Source organism: Aedes aegypti, chromosome 3 (assembly GCF_002204515.2).
Source record: "Aedes aegypti strain LVP_AGWG chromosome 3, AaegL5.0 Primary Assembly, whole genome shotgun sequence".
Classification (NCBI taxonomy): Eukaryota; Metazoa; Arthropoda; class Insecta; order Diptera; family Culicidae; genus Aedes; species Aedes aegypti.
The window spans coordinates 91,214,215-91,232,065 of record NC_035109.1 but is presented as its reverse complement, the minus strand read 5'-3'; the positions used below and the strand labels follow the sequence as shown (position 1 = coordinate 91,232,065).

Genomic DNA, 17,851 nt, shown 5'->3' with positions numbered 1-17,851 from the left:
ATCCTTTTTGGAACAATAACTGTTGAAATATCTGCGTTAATTGCTGGAGGAATGTTTGAAGGAAATATTTGAGGAGCTATCTTAATATATAACGAAAAAAAGGATTTTTAGTAACTAAGGTAATTACAGTAGTTATATTTGGATTAACTTTCTCAGGAAGTTAACAAGTTAAATCGTGAACGAATGAAAATAAATTCTATTTGCATACCTCTGCAAAAATCTACACCGAGAACTCCCAGAAACAAATTCATGAGGAATATTCTGTAATATACAGGACTAATCTCTGGGAGAAGCTTCAAAGGAATATTTGGAAGAATTCTAGGAAACAATTCAGATGCATTTGCATCACGAGATACAATTCAACAACCCATCGGCCAAGCAAAGGCAAAAGCTTGCAAGATGCAAAGGCATGCAGTTAGGATACGAAGCTTTGACAAATCTGTGAAAACCAAGAGATGCTTCAGCACATCTACAAAAGTTTTTTTTTTTCAGAGAATGAAACCTTTACACGTGAATCGTCGCTAATCGAATCACTGTTTTCAATACTCTTATAGCGTAGGTACTCGGCTTCAAGCTCCTTTTTTCCAACCATCCGCGTCATTCATCCAGAGTGGCACAAACTGAGTGCTGGAATAAAGACCAACAAACGAATTTTCCGCATCATTTTATCTTAGTTTTGCGCCCTCACCTCGCTCGGTCCGTGTCAGTTCACAAACGGAAGGGTGCTTGAGAGTGATCTTCGTTTCGTACTTCTCCCCTCAGGGAATCTACCACCGCACAGTCGAGAGATGTCCCTTGGAGCTATTCGTTCCATCCGATGCACAGCTTGCATGGAAACCTTGGAGCGACGCCGGTGGAGGAAATTGTCGTAAGTTCTTCCTGATGTGATGTTCCACGCTATCTGGCCGTAGCACAAATCAGTCAACCGTTAGAGGCGAAAACAACGTTCACCTCCTGTGTCTCTCTCTCTCTAGGATGCTGCGATGGAAAATTGGAGCACCTTCCGACCCGGTCCAGATGGAATGCCTTTATTCGAAGTCACATAGCAACGCACTAAGGGGTATTTGTAGAGTTTAGCTGGCCAAAAGTATTTCGAGACATTTTCGCATTCTATGTGTTCACTTAAGAGTGAAACATGTTTTGAATGATATTTTCATGAATTTAACAAACTAAATACGAAACAAAAACAAAATAAACTAGGAATTTTATTTAGGGCTCAATCATTTTTGACGTTTTACGGAGCCGGAATTCGATTTTTGTACTTATATGCAATAGTTCGACTACTTAAGTGCCAAAAATAGTACGGAATGACGCCAAGATACTCGTGGTAATTCAAGGTCACTGAAAACAAGTCACCGATACCGTAAATGGAAATCACATTATGAAGTTATGTAATTTACTATGACCAGTATGATATTGCCTGTTTAATTTCTCAATTTTTATGTCGTCATTTATTTAGGAAAATAAATCAAAATTCATGGAATTTATTAAACAAGTTGCAATAGATGATCAACAAGAGTAGTACATTAATCCCACCATGCTTGCCGATTGGAAGAAATACGGCATAAGGAAAGACGTCACATGTAATTTTCGATTATTACTCAAATAGAAAACTGCCCAGATGAACCGTGAAGGAACGTGGAGCTAAGTTCAGTACACTTTGGGATTTACTTCAAGCAACATTTACGCAAACTGGATGATCCATTTTTTTCTTATTCTTCAATAAGTATCATTCCAAACATTACATACTTTTCTCATATTTAGGTGTTCTGCTTGAGAAAACACTATCATCCTATTTTGGTAACACTAAATTAAGCATTTATTATCATTTTGTTTACAACATATTACATTTCATTTTCCGCAGCAGTTCAGAATTTTCACAGGTGAGTTGATTTCATCTGCTTATAAGAGAAAATTTCAATTAACTTAACCTAACCTAACCTAAATATATAATGCATTAGTCGTGGCAATAGAAGATTGTAATGATTTTATTGTAATTTTTTCAAAATTTTATTCGACATTTGTTCCAATTTTTCAAAATTGGATATTCTTCGTAACTCATTAGTACTTTACCAAGGAGAAAGCATCAGAATCATTTAAAAAAAATTCATTTTGAATCCTCTCCAGAGCTTTCTTCCTGGTATTACAACAGCTAGTCCATATTGGTACAACATACAACGATTCTACCCCATTACCCCGAATGCCATTTCTCAGAATGCCACCACCCCGAATTCCATTACCCCCAATGTACCATTACCCCGAATTCCATCACCCCGAATGCTTTTTCCCCGAATTTACAATTATCTTCACATGATGATATTGATGACATTTCCCCATGATATTGGAATTCTGGGTAATGTCATTCGGGGTGATGGATCATTCGGGGTTTTGGAATTCGGGGTAATGGCGTTCGGGTTAGTGGTATTCGGGGTAATGGGATTCGGGGTAATGGGGTAGAATCCATACAACAGGTCTGGCCTGAAAATTGGTTTGAAGATCAGAATCTTGTTCTTAAGATAAAGTCTTGAAACATTTTTTCAAAACTAATCGAATTTTGAGAATATCTTTTGGCCAGCTAAATTCGCCAAAAACCCCTAAGTGCAACGAAGCTCTCCACTCTGCTCATCTGATTCCCCATAGGGAGTACCAGCAATGCATGCTGCAAAAGGAAAGTCGTCGACAAGCATCATCACCATCGCTTGAATTTTATTTGCGCAAGCTTTATTTTCATTTGACTCTTTTATGCTGGTCCACCAACTACCTAACTCATCCTGCAGCATCCACTGCTTGCATTCAAGTCCTGACCGGTGTTGCAGTTGGCAGTAGATAGGTATGTGCTCATCGGTTTCCACGGTTCCGTTGATGCTGGTAAGGAAAAGTGTCAGTTTGCTCCCGCACAGATGCGCTGGAGAGCAAAACCAATAATATACTTCATAGAATGTATAGTTGTTTGTACGTATGTCGATGGCAATTCAATGTGATATTCTAGGAACTGTCCAGAACGAGGAGCGTACCCTCTCTTGAATGCAATAAAAAAGACAGTCATTGTTGGGGAATATTGCACCAGCATTGCTATTAGGCAGATTTTTATGCTCTTATCAGTGATCGAATGGACAAATGAACGAAATAACAGATAATATGAAACAGTTTAGTAAGTAGGTGCCTGAGCATAAGGAAATTGCTGCAGAAAACCAAACTAAGGTATTTCATATCAGATGAATTTTAATACTCACTATCTGAATAAGGTGTGAAAGATTCCTGCATATGAAGCAAAGGGCCTCAAATAATATCTCATGCAAAAACCAAATTGATAATTTGATCATGTATCGCAATTTATGATACATAATAAATTTTCATGAGGATCTTTAGTTAATGTTTGAATCCTCTGAGCAGAATCTCAATGAAGAAACTTAAAGAAACTTCCCAATAGTTCAAACATTTATAAAGATTTGCCAAACAATCTTCATACGTAAAACAATTGCTGGCAATTTGTTCAGGGATTTCTTAAGACAATTATATTATTTTATCGAATGGTATGTCGTCCTTGGATTTTTCCAAAACATATGCCAAAGATTCATTCAAGTTAAATACCACAGCGGTTCCATTTGAATTCGAATGTCGGTTTACTTTTGTATTTTTTGATTTGGCTGAAATTTGGCATATGCTTTCTTTACACCCAAAAATGCCTATTTGCATCATCGCTTCGCCATTTTTACCCTAGCGTTACTTTTGAGAAGGGCCTAAAAAAAGCCTTAACAATTTTCAAAAAAATAAAACTCAGAAACTATTTGTCTGATCGGTTTGGTGTCTTCCGCAAAGTTTTAGGTTATTGTTGGAACTATCTAAAAAAAACACACTGTAAAAAAATATTGTAATTTTATTTTCGAAAATAAAGCTTAAAAATCCATTTTTCGACCCGATTTTATGAAAGTACCGTCGATGGGGGTGACAATGGGTCTAGGGGGTGAGATTGGGTCAAAACGGAAAATTATGATTCATGTAATATATCAGCTAATAACGCTGATATCACTAAAAATAATTATTCATTCGTTGGGGAACATATTATTACACATAATTCATAACAATATACATTTTTAGAATTAGTAATTTTTGTTTACTATATCAATAAACTTGTATGTTGAAACTAGATAATACTTACAGCATTAAATTTCTCCTGTGCAAAGTATCACGCATGTACTTTAACCTCTATCGTTGTATTAGTAGAATGTTGAAAGACTTTTCATTACACTTCACAAGTATTTTCCAAAACCTAATTGATTTTTCCAGAAAATTTTTATGTTTTCCGGTACGGTGTTTAAAACATTGAAAATGGGGGTGAGATTGGGTCAAGCAAGAACGATAGTAAATTAAATTGCAAGACCACTTTTTTGACATTTTACGGTGCTGGGTGTTGTCATTCCTCATTAAGATATGTTTATTCTTTCTAAATACAGCATCTCTGAAACATCAAACAAGTCTACTTGAGGATTTCGTGCATCGAATAACAATGCAACGAATGTTGACAACTTCTCAAACCAGCAACTGTGTTTCGTGCGCAGCAACATCGTAAAATTTTATCAATTGTTTTTTTTTAATAAATTTAATTATTTATTAGTGTTTTCATATTACAGAAACATCTCACGAAAGTACGAATGAGTTGGATCGCTGAAATACCGGTACTATGAAGTCAAAATCTGCCTGAAATATATTGATCGATGAATGTCGTACCAAAATATAACTATTTGCAAGGGTTTAAAATAATCACTGTTTCAGTACACTTCTGGGAAAACTGAATAGGCTTTATGGCAATGGGGATGAGACTTTGAAGACAATTTGAGGGAAACAAACAAGAAAATTTATGTAAACTTGACGATAAATGTTGGGGCTCATATATTTTTTCATAGCTCATCAAAGTTTTGGTATAATGGTTCTTTTAAGTGGGTTTATCATACTTGTGAAACATCTTAGATATCTTTTCGTCTTGTTTGCATCGTATTTCATCAATATTTTTCAGCTGTGAATGATTTTGCAATCATATTCTCAAAAATAAGTTATTTCAATAATAGTGACCCAATGTCACCCCCTCTATGGGGTGAGATTGGGTAATTTTGCATTCACTTGTAGTGCCGCTGAGAATGAATATTTTGCAATAATTTTTTGAACAGTTGTTTATGTACCATCAATGTACATACCCACCCAATTTGAAGTTTATTGGAGCTAAATTGCGATAGTTATTTAATAAACAAATCGTACATATGCCTTTTTGACCCATTGTCACCCCCAACGACGGTACGCAAAATTTGCAATGAGAAAATTTTGCTAATTGATACCGTTTCCGAGATACAGCGATTTGAAAAATCACAACTTTTGCTTGTTTTCGGATGTTTTTCGAGTTGATAAAATAAACAATATTTTTTTTCTGAAAGCATTTTATTTCATGTTCTTATACAATGATGGAGCGTCCTATTTTGATACAGATTTTTTACTTTTTCATAATGTTTACTTTTTTTACTATCATTACAGTTTGAAAATTGCCTAACTTCTATTTTATCTACGGAAACTGGTATTTTTGTGTTCCCTGAATAGTAATTGCTTTCGAATATTGTTCATTAAGCTGCTCCTTGATATATTCATGCTCTGTTGTAGTTGCATTAGAAAAAAAAATTGTGTTAGTTGCTCCTCCTTTCGCTTTTGACCCCAATCAAATAATTCCTTGGCATTTTTGATGGGATGTTCACGTTCTTTAGCTAGACAAGCCCTTGTAGCCATGCGTTTTATTGTTCCCCCTAATGCTATGCGATGTTGCGAAAAAATGCCATTCAACATCTATATCATAGTTTTTCTTAAATTGGCAAAGACTAGAAAAGTTCTTTCTATTTTTATATTGTGATGCAGCTCCATCGGACATGAAATAAATTTTGTTCAAATTTAAGTGCTTTTCCTGGCGTATAAAATTAATCATTTTTGAGATAAATAAGTAAACGGATATAGAATCATGCCGCAAATCGTCGGATATTACTACAAAGCTTAAATGATTGAGCATGCCATTTTCCTTTAAATAAATAGCAAATGGATGAATAGTTGCTTGCTGCGCATGACTTTGAACTTCATCCTGAAGTACAAAAGTGTAATTTTCTGAAAAATCACATATAGCTACAAATTCTCTTTCTTGCAAGCTATTTTTTAAATTTTTCAAAAATGTAGACTGCTCTTTTTTAATTAAATCATGTGGTATCAATTTTTCTTACTTTTGAATAAAATAGGAAACAAACTCCTCCTTCTGTTTTGTGAACGTCTCTGTATTGCATCTATCAGTTGTGACCCATTGTTCAAAAATAATTTCATAAACAAATTTTTCATCTATTTCTTCTAATAACTTTTTTTCTAAGGAAGTTGTGTCAATGCAATTTTCACATCGGCGTAAAAAACAATCTACTGTTGCATTTTCACATGTCAAACTATCCTTTTAATTCATTAGATAAACCGTATTTTTTTAAGGTGTAGGTTATGAGATTCACAGCAGCCCTGTCGTCGTAAAATTTGAGCTTCTTAGTCGTCCATTTTTGAGGGGGGCGTTACTATAGCCCAGAGGGCGCTTCTGTTTCCAGGCGTTCTGATGTTTTCTTATAAGAAATATCACACATATTTTAGTATATGGACACATAACATAAGTGGAACTCGAGCTCAAAAAGTGGCACCCACTTTAATATTTGCATGCTGGTATAAGGACATCGGAATGTCAAAAGTGCTATACCACCAATACATCAATCGACATTGCACATTGGGCCAGACCGCAAAATTAGGAGAAAAAAAAATTTGATTATGAAGATGATTTTTTAGAACAAAACTGTCTTCGGCAAAAATGTTACATATGATGAGGACTACATTTTGACATTCAGTGACATTAGGGTGGCCCAACAAAACACGGTAATATTTTTTCCAACTTTTATGCTATTCAAGCTAGTGCTTTGAACTGTTCTATAAAGTTGATCTCTGTTAAATTTTGAACAACTTTGCCCAAGATGCCAACCTTGTAAGTCTACTATGGCCCTTGCTATTGCGCTTTCAATGTTGCAGGGTAGGGTTGTCCATGAAAAATTGATATTTTTCTCATAACTTTTTTACTTCAAATTCTATCAAAATTACGTCTACTACAAAGTTTCAGAACTAGTTGAAACGCGCATTTTGGTGAAAGAGTTAAGTGATTCTATTCATTTTTTTATGAAATATGATCAGTTTTATTAAAAAAAAAAAATCATATTTTTCAAACGTCTATATCGACAATAACGGGGATCCAATTTGCACAGAATCTGAAAGGTATAACTTAGAGGTTCAAATGGTATATTGTATTACTGGAGAATATTGGAGGATTTACCGTATAATTTTGATGAGAAAATGAACATATAATTCGATAAACGCATTGTACGCCGACCAAGTGTTCATCACTTGCCCACGCAAGAGCAAGCGACACGATCAATAGATCAACACGTTCCAGTAATAGTGCTATTTGCTAACTTTTGTTCCTATAATAGTGGTTTACATTGATTTCCCATTGAGACTCACTATTATTGGAACTATAACTGGTGCAAAGGAGCTAAAAAGTTAAGGATTTTAATTGTTTTCTACTATTTCCTTACTATTTCACAAGATTTTTTTTCACACATTCATATCATTTTGACAATGTCCATGTAAGAAAAATAAACATAAAAATAAAAATTGGCTATAACACGCTTGAAACGGCACTACCACTATTATTGGTACACACACTATGACTGGATCAGACACCCTATTTTACAGAAAGTTCATGATTTTAGCTGAAATATTGTTGAGTGCTGACAAAAACAAAGTCAAAACCATCGGAAATCTTCTAAATCGAATATATGTGTTTATATATTTCTTTTATAAATACATGTTTATATTTTTCTTTTATAAATACATATAAATTTATAAATACGAAATAATCAGAGTACATATCTATGACATAACGACATACTATGAAATGGCATTTACAAGCATTTACGCATGTTGTTCAATGAAGCTGAACGTTTGTTCTCTGTAATGTAAACTGATCCAAGCTCAAGCACATGCTTATCAATTGCAAAGTAATTTTTTATACAAAACCAAAAAGCATTGCAATTTCACAGTCTATTTTTTTTATTAAATTTGATCACTTTTAACCATACACAGCATATGCATTGGAAATGTACAACGAATCAAAACGTTTTCATTGATGATTAAAAATATTTCACTGATATATGTCATCCAATTTCCAGGAAGTGGAAGTCAATTGCAACTCAAATTTATTGTGTTTGAACCTATTTTATACTCTGGGAGTAGTAATGACTTTCTAGCTCGATGTCAGGTAAACCAGCTTAAATTGATTTGCATGCCTAATTATTTATATGAATAGGATTTATTCAGGCTGTTCGGAATATGCGGCAGAATAATCACAGTGATTGACAATGGAAATAAAATATTATTCAATACTTTTAAGAAAAACTTACAATAAAAGGAGATATATTACAGTGGGGATTCGCTGGTTGGAACACGACTGCCTTCCATCTAGCGAATCCGACCCGTTAGTTGGAACGACTTACAGCTGGTGAAAATGCTCCACACTAACGTATCTGGAGAGCAAATCGTCACGAAACGCACATATACATACGCATTTGTTCTATATATGGAGACTTCAATGCGACGGTACTCGGACGTCAAAGTCAGTTTGACATTTTCTGTTGACATTTGAGTACTTTTAAGTTAGAATATTTTCCAATCAGCGAACATCCAACCATCGAGTCATTCCATGTAGCGGACCCCCAACGAGCGAATCCCCACTGTAATATATTTTTCGCCAATTCAGGCTGATTTTTGCCTATTAGTTGCATTTCAAGTCAGCCTACCCGACTAGAGGCTTGTAACAAAAATATAATAAAATTTTATCAGAATATGATATGCATATCATATTATGATATAATTTTGTTAGCCTCCGTTATCCATAGAATATAATAAAACAAAAATATAACATAATGTGTTTTATTTCCCTTTAAGATATTTTTTTGTTCATTTTTAACAACTTTATAACGAAATAAATAGATAGTTATGCATTTCAATTATATACAATATTATCGTATATCGAACAGTATTATAATTTTGATTCTTTGTATCAAACATTATAACTTGGTTTGATATGTTTTTAATAGAATTAAAACACATTTTGTTATGTTTATGTTACTATTCATACACTATTTGTTATTATTTTAGTTATTTTAACAACATCCTGCATCAAGTTTGTAACAACCTATGTTCGAAAAAAACTTATAACATAATAACATATGCTGACATAATTTTGTTATGTACCCTTAGTCGGGTAAGCCACAAGTGTTCGGAATATGAATCTAAACATGCTAAAAAATATTCAGTTTAAAAGTTTTCAACCAAATTATGTTAAGAACTTTACAGTAATGTTCAACACGCAGAGAATTGACAGCTATTCAATATAATAAATATTTTTGTTGTTTTCAATAAGTGTTTTCGATTTTTTGTAATAAAAAACATTGTTGAAACAACAATGAATTTTATCAGAACAATCCAGCTTTTTACGCTAGCTATAAAACAACGGGGGGTGATTTGTCTTTGACATTTCTTGGCTATCAATTTTATAGTTTAGTCTTAGTAGGCGATAATTGAAGATTGTTGATTGAAATGTCGATAGTTTTCACTGGATATGTTTTGCTGTTGCAGTTTTTCTGTGCATATTGCAATGCCTACTCCATTTCACACAAAACTTTATTGAATGAAAATGGTCTTAACTCATAAACGAATGAATATAATCACTTAATTATTTCACCAAAATACGCGTTTCAACTAGTTCTAAATCTTTGTAGAGGACGTAATTTTGATTGAATTTAAAATAAAAAAGATATGGGCAATATATCTATTTTTCATGGACTACCCTACCCTGCATCATTGAAAACTCCATAGGAAGCTTTCAGTAGGGAGGCTACAGTAGACTTACAAAATTAGCGTCTTGGGCAAAGTTGTTCAAAATTAAACAAAGATCAACTTTTTTTTTTTTTTTTTTTTTTTTTTTTTTCTAAGGCACTCCGTGCTCATGGCCACTACTGTGCCGGAATCAGTTTTTATCTGTATCTTCCTTACCGATACAGTTCTATTTTTAACTAATCTATATTTACATCTGCTTTCACTCTCTTCCGCTCTTTTTTGCTCTCACACCGAACAGGTAGGAGAGTGAGAGCTGTTGGTCCAATCGATTTCCATAAGCCATAGTCCATTGCTCTCGCGGTGGTTCGTTTTGCCGTGTTCCTGAGTCGTTTGAGGCTAGCTGCCTGCGAAGTGGGTCAAGTTTGTCTCAGTTACCATCTGAAACTGACGGAGAATGGATGTGCTCCCCTTCTAAGCACAGTCCTCCATGCGGCGTCTTCTGGTGGCTGGACGGGTTATTTTTTGGAGGGGCTGGGAATTGAATCCATGACCTTCCGCTTATGAAGCGGAAGCGTAACCTCAAGGCTACGGACCCCCCTAAGATCAACTTTATAGAAGCGTTAAATTGCAAAGCATAAAAGTTGCAAAAATATTTTCGTGTTTTGTTGGATTACCCTAATGTCACTTAATGTCAAAATATAGTCCTCATCATATGTAAAATTTTTGCCTAAGTGTTCTGAAATATCTGGCCTAATGTGGCATTGTATTGAAATGAACCAAAGATAACATATATCCAGAGTGACAACGAAGGGAATGAAAATAACTATTTATGGTACAACTTTAGAATGAGATTTACACCACTCGTATTCGAGATAATTTAGTCAATGTATTAGATATCTATGTTGTTATGCTAGAATTATATCCTTTAGGTGAATGAATGGAAGGATTTTCGAAAGCAAAAGCTTTTTCACGTTACGAAACAGGAAGTTTTTTGATAGGAAATAATATTTTCGAAACGATCACATTCTGTGGTTATGAAACATGAATATTAAATAGTATGGCAGAAAAAATCACATTTTATGAATAAATAATTATGTTTTATCTTCAGACATTTCTTTCCAACGTTGTCGACCGTTCCCCGATCTTAATGTCTGTAATCTTCGCAGCAGCTGGTCTACTGATCGAATCATATGTTTTTTCTTTACTCTTGGTAATGACAGTTCGATGTCTTCTATACTAGATATACCACTTGCCAGCAGCTGGAAGTGGGTACAACTTTTCAACTCGCTTTCCCTTCGGAGTTCCACATATATTATGTGATATGGGGATCAACTATGACGGATGTTATACACTCCCGTGCATAAGTTTGAGTTCACCCCCTCAAAAACATATAAAAGTGTTCTGTCCATATCTCTGTGATTAAACGTCCAATTGAAACTCTCTAAGCCGCTTTCGAAAGGTAAAGAGTTATTCTTACTTCGTATGTATTTTTCCAAAAATATTATTTGAACTTTGGATACTAAATTTTTACTTGAATTTGTTACATATTTTAAAAAACACACTGAAAAATCATATCTAATTTCCTCAGCATTGGATCGACCAAAATTTTAAAACAAGGTGTCATTAGAATCTTAATCTTATATTCTTTGAAGGGCACTCACGAAATTTTTGCGGAAAAATCTGAAAACTTTTCAAAATCAATGAAACAGTCAGTCAAGTCATCGTGCAAAAGTTTGGGTTCACCCCTCAGTATGGTGTATCGTGCAAAAGTTTGGGTTCACCCGAACTTACTTAAATCTGTGAAATCTCAAACTAATCATGTACGCGTCATTATTTGCGCTCAAAAAAGCTTTAAACTATTAAAATCGGTTGAAAAATGGCAGAGATATTGACAAAAGTTATATGCGTGCGGCTCAGGTAAACCCAAACTTTTGCACGATTTGCATCATACTGAGGGGTGAACCCAAACTTTTACACGATGACTTGACTGACTGTTTCATTGATTTTGAAAACTTTCCAGATAATTCCGCAAAAATTTCGTGGGGTCTCATCAAAGAAAATAAGATTACGATTCTAATGACACTTTGATTTAAAATTTTGGTCGATCCAATGCTGAGGAAATTAGATATGATTTTTCAGTGTGTTTTTTTAAACATGTAACACCTTCAAGTAAAAATTTAGTACACAAAATTTAAATAATGTTTTTGGAAAAATACGTAGCAAGAATAACTCTTTGCCTTTCGAATGCGACTTAAAGAGTTTCAATTGGACGTGTAATCCCAGAGATATGGACAGAACATTTTTGTATGTTTTTGAGGGGGTGAACCCAAACTTTTGCACGGGAGTGTATTTGCTATGGGTTTTCGACTTTTAGTCTGTACAGGTCATAAACGGAAATCCAAAAACCCTAAGCAACATTTAATATATAAAAATTACAAATATCACAAATACTTCAATATACATTCCTAACAAACGAGAACTTATATGCTTTTGCACGTATTAAGTTTGTATTCCATTTCTATTAAAATATGGAACGAAGATATCAAGTACATGGGCTTAAAATGATTCAGTTGATAAATTTGCTAATGTAAAAAGTGAATATTATTTACTCCTTGTACCAATTGAAACTACCATAACAAAGCCTGTGACTATTTATTAGAGTCTAACAATTAAGACTATTACGATGTGCACTTTAAATTAATCTTAATCCATGAAATAAAATCAGTCTTTTAGAACCTATCACTCAATGTATAACGGATCATCGAGTGCAAATCCAAAAACCTCATCGAACCATTTATTTGAAAACGTTTTTGTGTCCGCCTCAAATTTAATTTTTTTTTCTTATGTTCGGCTTTTAAAACAATATATTGTTATTGAATTTCGCTTTTTAAACAAAATAGTGAAAAAGCTAAGCAAATTGATGCAACAGTCAAGAGCATAATTTTGACAATACAACTGAATGGTTTGATAGTTTTTATTACTTGACTTTCTTGTATTTATTTTTGTTTGATAAATTGACTAAGAACGAAATGGCCTTGTACAAAATATGATGTTTGGATTTTATCAGAAATTCGTTCATTCGGTTAATATTATTGGACAGTTTATGCAGCTGCTCAAACTCAGTTTTTTTTATAAACTTTTTGATGCTTATCTCATACGTGAAGAAATACATAGATTTTTTTTTTCAAAAAACTGAGCTTTTTGCAAACTGTCAAGCCTAGGGTTCAGCATTTTGAGTTAGTTTTTTTTTTATGAGGGAGTTAACTTGATTAGCCAGTTCATTCGCCTCGCAATTTTAATTCACCAAAACGCTTCTCCTCCAGTTTTAAGAAATTGAAGCGAATCACGACACAATCTCTAATTCTAATTATGTATGCCAATGGTAATCACATTTCAGCGATAATTACTCAACCATAACTCGAAACATTTTTACGAAGTATTATGCGTATTCTCAGTCCTGTCATACTAACAAAATTTGATTAGGAAACAAAGACAAGTTTTAAAGTTGAGCATCAATAAATTAATACTTAATATTCAATGTTTCAAATGATTTATTATATTTGAATGTAAAGTATTCATATATTATACATACATATAAAAAAATATTATATTTTTTTCTTTAAAAAAATAAATCAAATAATTAAGTTAACAAAGACTTTTTTTGAGTTTTCTAAAGGCAGGACATCTAGAACGTTCGAACTATTTTTAACTTCAAGAAGAGGTGTTCAATTTTCAGCCAAATCTTCTTTCTGGCATTACGTCCCCACTGGGACAGAACCTGCTTCTCAGTTCTCCACAGTTATTAACTGAGAGCTTACTGTGCCAATGACCATTTTTGCATGCGTATATCGTGTGGCAGGTACGAAGATACTCTATGCCCTGGGAAGTCGAGAACATTTCCAACCCGAAAAGATCCTCGACCGGTGGTATTCGAACCCACGACCCTCAGCTTGGTCTTGCTGAATAGCTGCGCGTTTATCGCTACGGCTGGCTTAAATCAAAAGAAAATATCGCTCTTGAAGTGATATCAAAATGAAAAAAAAGTCAACAATTGCTCTGGATTTCAATTTGTTTCGCTCTGGTTTTATCTCATGTAGTTTTACGTTGGATATATTTGTGAACCTTGGAATTGTCAAGTATCAATTACAGAATTTCATCAAATTTAATAACACGAAAATGCTGCTCTTTTTGCATACTTGATTATGAAAGTTCACTTGAAAATTATTGGTCGAAAATAAACAAGGGTATGAACTGACTGTCTTAAGGACATATAAGTTGAGAATTTTTTCGGCTTTAAACATTAGCATATTTCATCAAACTTCGAGAGTGGTCTTGGGCCTCTTAATAATCACGTGCTGTTATCGAAGGATCTCTCAAGAGAATTTGACCAACAATTGCTTTAATAATACCGAATATTTGGGATACAGCGCATTTAATTAAGCGCATACAGCCCATTTAATTAAGGGATTGTGCTTCTTTGCCCTACATTTGATTCCCCAGACGTCGTTTCCTCGAACGTCAGTCCCTTGAATGTCTGTTCTCCGAATATCCCGTTTCACAACTTCCTACATTTCAGAGTAGTGAACGGACCCGTCATCTGGTAGCACTCTGTCACTGAGAACTATTCTTGCACCTTCATGAACTGCATCACTTCTCGAAGTGACAGGTCATTCGGAAAAATGGGATTCGAGGAAAAGGATTGTTCGGGGAACTGTCATTCGCAGAAGCGACATTCGAGGAAAAGTAGCAAAATCGTTTGACAAATAGTATGGAAATATAATATGAGACAAAATAAAGATATTATAAACAACGTAATAAAACGGAAAGAACTCACCAATAATACAGTGTAACTAGCGCATTAGAAACTCTCTGTAACGGTCTACAAACATGATTGACGACAATAAATAAATGAATAAATAAATAAATATAATAAATACATTGCTCAGCATACACAATCAACATTGATCTTGATTGCATGGCTCGTTCTCGCAAGAGCAGACGACGCAACCTAAAGTACCAAATACTACTCTCCACTTGATATACGTTAGTTAAGGTCAGAGAGCAAACAAAATTTAATTGTTTTTTTTTTTTTTTTACAGGGCGTTAAGATGCAGCTGATCTACGTGAAACAAAGTATTATCACTTCAGGGCGTTGATACAGAATGAAAAATTTGGTTGATTTTTACATGGCGTTACGATTTAATTCATTAATGTGGATTTAAGTTAAATTACTGCAGGATGTTGATAGAGCCTGGAATTTTCAAGTAATGACCTACAGAGCATTGAAATCTACCTGATCTACATAGAATTAGGTGAAATTACTCCAGGGCGGTAATACAGTTTGGAATATTCAATTAATGTTCTAAAGGGCGTTAAGATGCACCTGAACTAGATAAGATAAGCTTGAAATATTCCAGGACGTTGAACAGGCTAGAATTTCCAATTGATGGCATATAGGACGTTAAGATATACGTGAGAAACACGTAATCTATAATATCCAGGGCGTTGATATATTTTAACGATTTCGATGACATCAATCAGAGCGTTGAGATGCACCTGATCTTCAAATGATAAAGTCAAATTACTCCAGGGCATTGATACTACTAAGAAATTTCTATTGATTTTAAACAGGGCGTAAATATCCTCCAGATCTTGCAAAGATCTATATGGAATAAATATAATTACTTCAGACCATTGATATAGCTTGGTCGATTGATGTTATACAAAGTGTTAAGATGTTTCTGAACTATGTGAAATAAGGCCAAATTACTCCAGGGCGTTGCAAAAGCTTGGAATTTTAAATGGTTGGTCCAACAGGGCGTTGTGATGTACCTGATCTACATAAAATAAGCTCAAATTACTCCAGGGCATTGATACAGCTTTGAATTTTTAATGGATACAGGGCATTAGGTTGCACCTGATTTACGTACGACAAGGTCGTAAGACAAGGAAAATAGATATCGAAGAGGGCGTTAATATGAATTGATTACATGACACGAGTCCAAATTACTCCAGGACGTTGATACTGCATGGAGTTTTCAATTGATGTCCTACAGAGCGTTAATTTGCACCTTATCTAAGATCTACGTGAGACAAGGTCAATCGATACAGGGCATTGAGGTGCACCTGATCTTCGTAAGACAAGGGCAAATCAGTCAAGGGCGTTTATACATCTTAACATTTGTCCCACAAGGCGTTAAAATGCAGCTTATTTACATGTAACAAGGTCAATTCACTCCAGGACGTTGAATATTTAATTGATGTCCTACAGGGCGTAAAGATGCACTTGATCTACGTAAAATGAGATCACATTACTCCAGGACGTTGATAAAGCTTGAATTTTCAATGGATGTCCTACAGGGCGATGAGATGTATTTGATCGACATAGGATTAGGTCAAATTACTCCAGGGCGTTGATAGTGCTTGGAGTTTCTATTGAGGTCACACAGGGCGGCAAGATGTACTTGATTTACTTGGGATGAGGTTAAATTAGTCTAGGGCATTTGAACAGCTTGAAATTTTTTAATAATGTCCTACAGCCCTGTACGTTAAGATGTTGCTGATCTATATGAGACAAGTTCAAATCACTCTAGGGCGACAATAGATTGTAGCTTTCAATCGATGCAGGTCATTGAGGTGCACCTGATCTACGTTAGACAAGGTCAAATCAGTCAAGGGCGTTTGTACATCTTGACATTTGTCCACACGGCGTTAAGATGCAGCTGATTTACATGGCACGAGTCCAAGTTACTCCAGGGCGTTGATAATGCTTAAAATATTCAAGTGATGTGGGGCGTAAAGATGGGCGTAAGGATGCACTTAGTCTACATAAGGGAGGTCAAGTTACTCTTCGGCGTTGATAAAGCTTGCATTTTTAATTGATGTCATACAGGGCGTTAGGATGCTACGGATCTATATGGGACAAAGTAAAATTACTCCAGGGCGTTGATACAGCTTGTAATTTTCAATTTTGATCTACGTGGAATAATGTGAAATCATTCTAGGGCGTTGATACAGCTCAAAAATTTCGAGGGAATTTTTACAGGGTGGTAATATGTTCTATATGAAGTTCTGAAAGAAATAGGGTAACAGAGCGTTGGTAGGTACAGGTTGGAAATTTCGATTGATATCTTATGGGGCGTTAGATTGTTGTTAATTTTGCACATTTTTTTTTCTATGATTTCGGGTAAAAAATTCAAAAAAAGCTTCTTAGTCGCCGACTAATCGCGACTAAGCAGGACGACAGGGCTGGATTCACATTTTCGTGAATGGTACATACACAAACGTTGTGAGTTCCCGAGCTAGTTAAGAGTTTACAGTTTTTAGGCCGAAGTTTAGCAAAGGATGAAAATCCGATTTGTATTTCAGTGTTCAATTCCTAGAATCGGTTGTAGGCCTCTCGCAATGTGGTAGTCATGAGCCTTTTCTGAACAGCTTGGCGTTTTCCGTCCTTCCTAATTGTTACACAATCACGCTGACCAGGCATTGCTTGACTGGTTTCATCATCCTCGTAAAATTGCATAACCGCGTGCTTGATATTTTCATCCAGTCCAGTGGTTGCCCTCGGACCAATAGTAGAATGCACGCCGCTTTTGTTCATTAACTGTTTTGCTTCCGTTGCCGTATATAAAATTGTATCAAATGTGTTCTTAATTGTCTCGACTGTCCATGATTTAGGCAATACAGTTAAGAGTTGAAATTGTTGTCCCTTCACTTGTAAACTTTTCTTTGAGCTGCTCAATTATTTCATAGAATTCGCCGGTTCTATTTTCATCCAATTAAGCTTCCTTATTTAGCGCAAAGATGTTTTGTCTAATGCTGTTGACTATCTCGTGATATTTTTCGTGACAGTAGAACTAATTTTTGTCTTATCGATCGGCGCTACGAGTATACTTGATATTGACTCATT

General features: G+C 34.8%; 1 long non-coding RNA gene across 1 annotated transcript; it reads left to right on the top strand.

The window, feature by feature from the left end:
- Positions 1-623: 623 nt before the first annotated feature.
- LOC110679241 lies at positions 624-1,208 on the top strand. Its single transcript, XR_002502323.1, has 2 exons — positions 624-868; positions 975-1,208. It is a non-coding gene; the product is annotated as an uncharacterized LOC110679241 (long non-coding RNA).
- Positions 1,209-17,851: the final 16,643 nt, after the last annotated feature.